At 39.2% G+C, this 6,929-nt stretch overlaps 1 protein-coding gene across 1 annotated transcript in view; it reads right to left on the bottom strand.

Moving 5' to 3' along the window:
• BCKDHB (branched chain keto acid dehydrogenase E1, beta polypeptide) overlaps positions 1-6,929 on the bottom strand; it is a gene marked incomplete at its 3' end in the record, with an annotated part of 67,611 nt that overhangs the window by 34,224 nt on the left and 26,458 nt on the right. The window lies entirely within an intron of this gene.

Below are 6,929 nucleotides of genomic sequence, written 5' to 3'. Positions count from 1 at the left end.
TGCTGAACAGAGCTGCTTCTTGAAGTCATGGTAAAGAATCCTACTGAATGACACCAGCAGGAGAAGTTAAGCATTTTGTATTTTTCCTTCACTGGTATGAAAGTTCCAATAGAAGTAGAATGACCTAGGTTTTTTCCTGGCTTACAAGTTATAAACATAACTTTTCAATAACTGAAGTAGTGGTCTTTTGTTTGGTTGAGGTTTTTTTAATTGTTATTACAGATGTTTAGTTTTGGTTGGTTGGTTTGGTTTTTGCCAGTAATGATGTATAAGTGCTACAAATTTCACAGAATGACTGAGGTGAGAAGCAACCTCTGGAGATCACCTAGTCCAAGCCCCCTACTTAGATCACCTAGAGATTGTCATGCAGGCCCATGTCCAGTTGATTTTTGAGTATTTCCACAGCTAGAGACTCCACAACTACTCTGGGCAACCTGTTCCTGCGTTTGACCACCCTCACAGTAAAAAAGTTTTTGCCAATTTGAGATATCTCACTTCACCTGGACAGGCACAGAAGAGACATACATATTAACTAAACCATCCTTCCTAAAAACAAAACAGGAACTTTTTTTTTTTCTCCAGAATAATTCAACACATGTCAAGAAAAGAAAAAAAAAATTTGAGCTCAAGGTGTTTTTAAGCATAGCACAAAATCAGATCTCTTTGCAAGCTATGATTGTTAATATATTAAAATATCAGTGTCTTCCTGTAATAATTTGTTTGAATAACAAGTGGCTAAAGGAATATAGGTCAGGGAAAGAAAGAGCAGAAAGGTACATCCAACCCCTGCTCACTGCACATTACTGGTCGACAGTAAAGCAAACCAGGCTTCTAAGGATTTTTGCACATCAAAAAACCCTCAGACAAAAGAAAGCAGAGATCCTCAAAGTAATGAAACCCACAACTATACTAATTGGCTTTGCATAATTGTCTTTTTCATGGTCATCTACCTGAAACCTAGAGAAAAAGAACCTTATATAAAGATGTCACAGGACCTTTGAGTGGGAGCGCAGGCAACTGTTGTGACTAGGAAGGTTTTGAAGTGACAATGGACTGCTCCAGAGGAAAAATGAAGGTGTACATGATACAAAAAGAGCTCCTTCTCTGTGTCATGGTTTTAAGCACACAGGGAAATTAAATATAACATAGAATTACATAAATTAACTGATTTCTTATTATAGCTAAAATATTCTGCAACAAGATGTCCACTGGATAAGCTGATCTAGGATTCCTGGTAACTTTAATTGCAAAATTTAAAAAAATTATACTGGTTTCATCCAGATTTGGTAGGATTTTATTCAAATGCTTTATGAAACTCCACTAATAATGATGAAAAGTAGCATATTAAATTATTCTAAGCATATTCTTCCATTGTCATTAACCAAACCGGAACAATGTTAATAGACAAAGCAGCCTATTAATCTATTAGTAAAGATATAAACAAAATATTTTAAATAAAATACTTCAAATACATATTTCAAATAAAGCAATTAACAAAAACTTGTAATTATCAGAGAAAAAGGACCATCACAAGTTAAGAGGCTGCACCATCTGTTGCTTTTTCTAAAAGAGCAGTCTGAACAGCAGAAAGAAAACACATGTTTTCTCATCTTACCTGTCTTGTCTCTATAACAACCACTGATGCAAGTCGTATTTATTTCTACACCACCAATGTCATATACAGTACAATTAAACGAAACTGAAAAGGTCAAAAAACATCAGAGTAGGTTCTCCACAAGATGTCTAAACCTGATAATGTCAAGGTGACTCATCTTCTCCTTTGATTCATAATCATTATGTGTTCTTGACACTGCACAGACTGTTAACTACTTTTTATAAATCAAAAACTCCTTTTTCTTTTTAATTCAGCTATTTTCTTAGTATCCCTGACATTTAGGGGGACATCACCACAGCACTTTCAGTATCATTAAAATCTCGTAAGTTAACCAGCAACAGAATTCTCTCTATATATGAGCACTTGTATATTTAATTCTGGACTTTTACCCAGAAAATGCTTGTATTTCTCTTCTCCTTTCTAATTTTATACAAGGAAAATGAACATACACAAAACTTCTGATGATGACTGTAAGGTTATGTGGAAGGAGAGAACATCTGCTCCCTTAAACATGTCTGGGCAAGGAGTTTTTCAATGCAAAAGAGGATAATGGCAGAGGGAGAAGCCAAAAGGAAGAATACACAGGGACACAAACTAAGACAACAAGCGATGAGGGAGGCAGTAACAAGAACAAAACCTGCTCAGTCTCACTTATTGATAAGGGTACAGGGAATGTGGGAGTGTTTCTTTCGGTAAGTTTATCTGATGGAAGTCCTTGTCAAATGTGATAACGAAGAAGTAAACAAAGTATTGAGAGAGACAAACCCAAGAAAACTGGCCAGGAACAGTGAGTGGAGGGCTATCAAGTAACTATGAGCAAACCAGGACTTTGCAACTTGATAAGCATGCAAACCTTAGGGTCCAGGGTGTTGGAGGGGGGTGTGTAGAACTACACCAGTAGATGAAGGCATGTGAAGGTGAAAGTGGTTGGGGATGAACAAGGTGGGAAACAAACAGAAAGGGTTGTAGAACGAGCCAGTTGCACAGAAATGGGGCCAGTCAGCATGTTTGTCTGGCTGAGACCTGTGCCTCATCGTGGTGGTCAGTACTAGCTTCTTTTGAAATCCCATCCTGTGGACGGGTGTGTGCTGCAAGGACTAAATGCCAGCTGCTGGTGAGACCAGCATGAGAAGACAAGACACTGGGCCAGCAACAGGAGTCAAAGCAGGTTGCAGATACCCTGGCCCTGTGGCATGAGCTACGGGAGCAAGTGGGGGTCTTGGCCCCAGCTCCAGGGGTAGTAACAGCATGTGTCCCACACACCAACTACCAGCAATGACTGGAACGAGACAAGTGAAAGGCTGTTCTATCTCCTGGAGGAGCCATGCAGGAGCCATGCAGTGGCTAAGATCCTCCACCCAAGAGCTGTCCAGGAGAAGAAACATAGTCATTCCGACCCACATACATACAACCAAGCTGGCAGTGGCGCTGCCATAACTGCCTGAGCAAGTAACCAAAGAGCAAAGGTGAGCACTTCAAAGAGCCCGGGCACACTTTACTAAAGCCCAGAATATTTTACTACAGGAAACCTTAAGAGGAACAGCAAATCCTTTGCTAAACAAACTACTAGTAAAGGGGGTGACTGTGAAAGAAAAATAGGCAGTCCTGCCACTGGACATCTTAGCCACAGATGCAGCACTGTGCTGCTTCAGAGCATGGGCAGATGAAATCTGCAATTACTAGCTACAACTACACATGGATCTGTTGGAGCAAGTCCAGAAGAGGGCCAAGAGGATGATAAGAGGACTGAAGCACCTCTCATATGAAGAGAGGCTGAGGAACTTGGGGCTGTTCAGCCTGGAAAAGAGAAGGCTGCATGGAGACCTCATAGCAGCCTTCCAGTATCTGAAGGGGGCCTATAAGGATGTTGGGGAGGGACTCTTCATCAGGGACTCTAGTGGTAGGACAAGGGGTAATGGGTTTAAACTTAAACAGGGGAAGTTTAGATTAGATATAAGGAAGAAGTTCTTTACAGTGAGGGTGGTGAGGCACTGGAATAGGCTGCCCAAGGAAGTTGTGAATGCTCCAACCCTGGTGGTGTTCAAGGCCAGGTTGGCCAGAGCCTTGGGCGACATGGTCTAGGGGGAGACTCCCCTGCCCATGGCAGGGGGGTTGGAACTAGATGATCTTAAGGTCCTTTTCAACCCTAACTATTCTATGATTCTATGCTAAATATACTTTTTTCTTTCCAATCTAGTTACTGCTTTATGATATATCTGTATATACATATATATGCATACAGATAACATGCTACATATACCTATATATCTGTATAAACATATATATGCACATAAACAACATGATACCTATGACTATAAATAAACACAGATATCTGTATATAGGGACTATTTCAATCAAACCGGCTGCGTATCAGAGCTAATGCAGAATATGTAACTTACCAACTGTATTTCATTCAAACAAAACAGATCGTTCTCTTCTATAGCTTTTAAAACTTACTATAAACGGACATCTAGGCAGAGTTTAAGATTTTAGCTTTCAGACCACTCCCTCCTTTTGGTGTTACCACAGCTCTCATATCTAAGGTATGAGTGACTTTTGAATGAACTGGAAAATGTTTTCAAAATGTTCTTGCAAAGCTGTTTTTCACTTTGGAAGCTGCTTTTTCTCCTCTATTCATCAGTGTCAATGCAGTGAACTTGAGGCAATGCTACTTAGATTCCACCTCTTAGATTCTCCCAGGGATGACTAAGGTGAAGGTATAAGGCCTAATTTTATTCTTGTATTTTCTGTGGGCAAAGGCACATTGTAAGAGGCTGCGCTGGTGAAAACACCACCACCACAGCAGGATGTCTGGCTTGACATTGGTATAGCAGGAAAAGCGACACCACTCCCACAGAAGATGTTTGTGAAGGATATCTCTCTCCACATCGCTCACCAATGGACACCTTGGTGCAGGATGTTTGCCTTACGGAACCACAGAGGGGAGAAGACCGCCTAGTGACAGTATTGGGCATGTGTACTACCACTGGGTAGAGGATGTGGTTGCAACTCTATAAAAGCACGGCACCAACCAGCATAGAGAGAGTAACATCTGCCCCACCAGACTTGGAACTAATCGGACTGTCAAGATGCCACAGCTCCAGGGTGGTATCTATTGCTATGAACTCTTTTATTCTTTCCTCTGACTTTCCTTCTTTTCTCTCTCTCTCTGGAATCTGTTGGTAGGCATTTGTTCATGGGCAAATAAAGTTTCTTGGTGCTTGACTCTGTTTTGAGTCTTAATTCTGTTCCTAAGAATATGAGCAGAACCACACTCTGCCCTTTGACCAGTGTGCTACACACGTTTGGATAACAAATATTCATATACATACGAATGTTCATTTAATAACATGGTTAGTTTTACCTCATGTCTGAATAAGCATACAACATATTTGAATGAGCAAATCTGTATGCATTTGGAAGACATCCAGCTAAATTCATTATTCAATAAAAACAGCAAGCTATCAGAACATCCATGTGGTAATCGCACTGAAACATTTTGTGCTACAGCTCTGATTTACCTTGGAGACCAGACTTGTGTTCTAAAACACTTCTAAACATTCTTTTTCTGTATACTGTCTTCACTGTTACATTGAAAAAAAAAAAAAAAACCAACCAAAACCAAAACAAAACAAAACACGCCTACAAGCCCACCAAAAAAATTCCACCACCAAAAAAAACCCACTCCAACTTGACAGCAGTTGGTGGGCCTACACACCTCTTTGGAGGTATGCATCAGATGCAAAATCACAAGGTTGTTTCTGCACCAGAGCTTCCATAAATCAACAGTGACCTGGCACCCTGATCAAAATTCTTAAAAAGCAACTTTGGGTTGCATCCTAAGCTAGACACATATTATCTTCCATCACTAGCATCCATCTAATTTCACCCATAATAGTAATACTGGGCATCATTTTTTGGTTGGCTGGGGTGTAGTGGGGGTGGGGGGTGCCAGTTTTGATTTAATATGGTGGGGGTTTTTTGTTTGTTTTAAACAGAGCATGAGTAGCTTCAACCCACATGAACAAGGACAGCTACCCTGTGTTTTTAAGACTATCCCAGCTACAGCCTTTTTTCAGCTAAATTTTCAAAGATACTAATAACTGAACAAAATATCACGGATAGCTATTTAGAGGCCTCATAGGGAGAAAGAAAATTCCATTAGAGGAGAATGATGAAGCTCAAATGCCTACATTAATTTTACAGATAGAAAAAACTACTTCCCATTATCGTTTTTGACACCTTAATTTTTCAGTGAAGTTCCTACATATGCACTGTAACATCAGTCATGAAGTTCTCTGTAACAAACACGTCTGTTCACTTGAAGCTAGAACAAGAAAGTTTATGGTAGGGTCAATATAATTCCATTATGCAGTGCTTTATCCCTATTCATGGAAATAATGATTTTTATATTTTTTCCCCTGGAACAATGAGGTCCCAAATCTTGGGAAAGGGTTTATATCGTATTATTAATATCCAAAAAAAGAAGATACCCATCACAATAACCCTCATCACATGTTGCCACAAGTGTAGGATAAATTTCAGCCTACATCACTAAACTGATGTTCTTAGAAATTTTAAGACAAAAATGTAGGTAATGTCTCTGACACTCAGGCTATTGGAATATAAGAGGAAATTACAGTCTTTCAGAAACTACCAACATCACCTTGCAGTAACTCTGTGGTTGGTTATTGACCAGCACATAAACCACATTAGCCACTATTTCAGCACGTCTTTATTCAAGATTTCAATCACAAGACTTATTTATGCTCACTAGATGTTCCAGCAATTGCTTTACAAGTCATTTCCTCAAACACAAAAACCTCCTTATATTCTCAAAAGTTGTGTGATATTGATGCACAGCCATTCATTCCACTATGAAACAAGCACTCTATTAATGCTACAGTATGGTTTTGTGACTTGCAAATACTGGGGGGAAGGAAAAAAAAAGAAAAAGAAAAAGAAATAAAGGGTTGTTTTAAAGACAAAAGAATTCTGAACTTCCATTTTTTTTCTTTGTTTAACATGACTCAAAAATTCAAGTTCAATTTCTAAACTACCTCATCTAAATGAAGGGTTAGAGGTCTTTATTACTAAATTTCAGTAAGCTCTCAAAACACACTGAAAACTTAAGGAATGTGATACCCTTTGGGTACATCACACAACTCCACACTAAAAATAGCTGCATTTTTAAAAATACATTGCTAACAGGAATTCTGGGTCTTGTTTGAAAATACAAAAGCAAATTAGCAATTTCCCCAGTATATATCCAATTTGCTCCCAAGTTACTCTGCTATTTTTGTTTAGCTTTGAT

The sequence above is a fragment of the Nestor notabilis genome, unplaced genomic scaffold (genome assembly GCF_000696875.1).
Source record: "Nestor notabilis isolate BGI_N333 unplaced genomic scaffold, ASM69687v1 scaffold4852, whole genome shotgun sequence".
Lineage (NCBI taxonomy): Eukaryota > Metazoa > Chordata > Aves > Psittaciformes > Psittacidae > Nestor > Nestor notabilis.
Note: the sequence above shows the minus strand (reverse complement) of the source record. Positions and strands in the feature narration are given on the sequence as shown.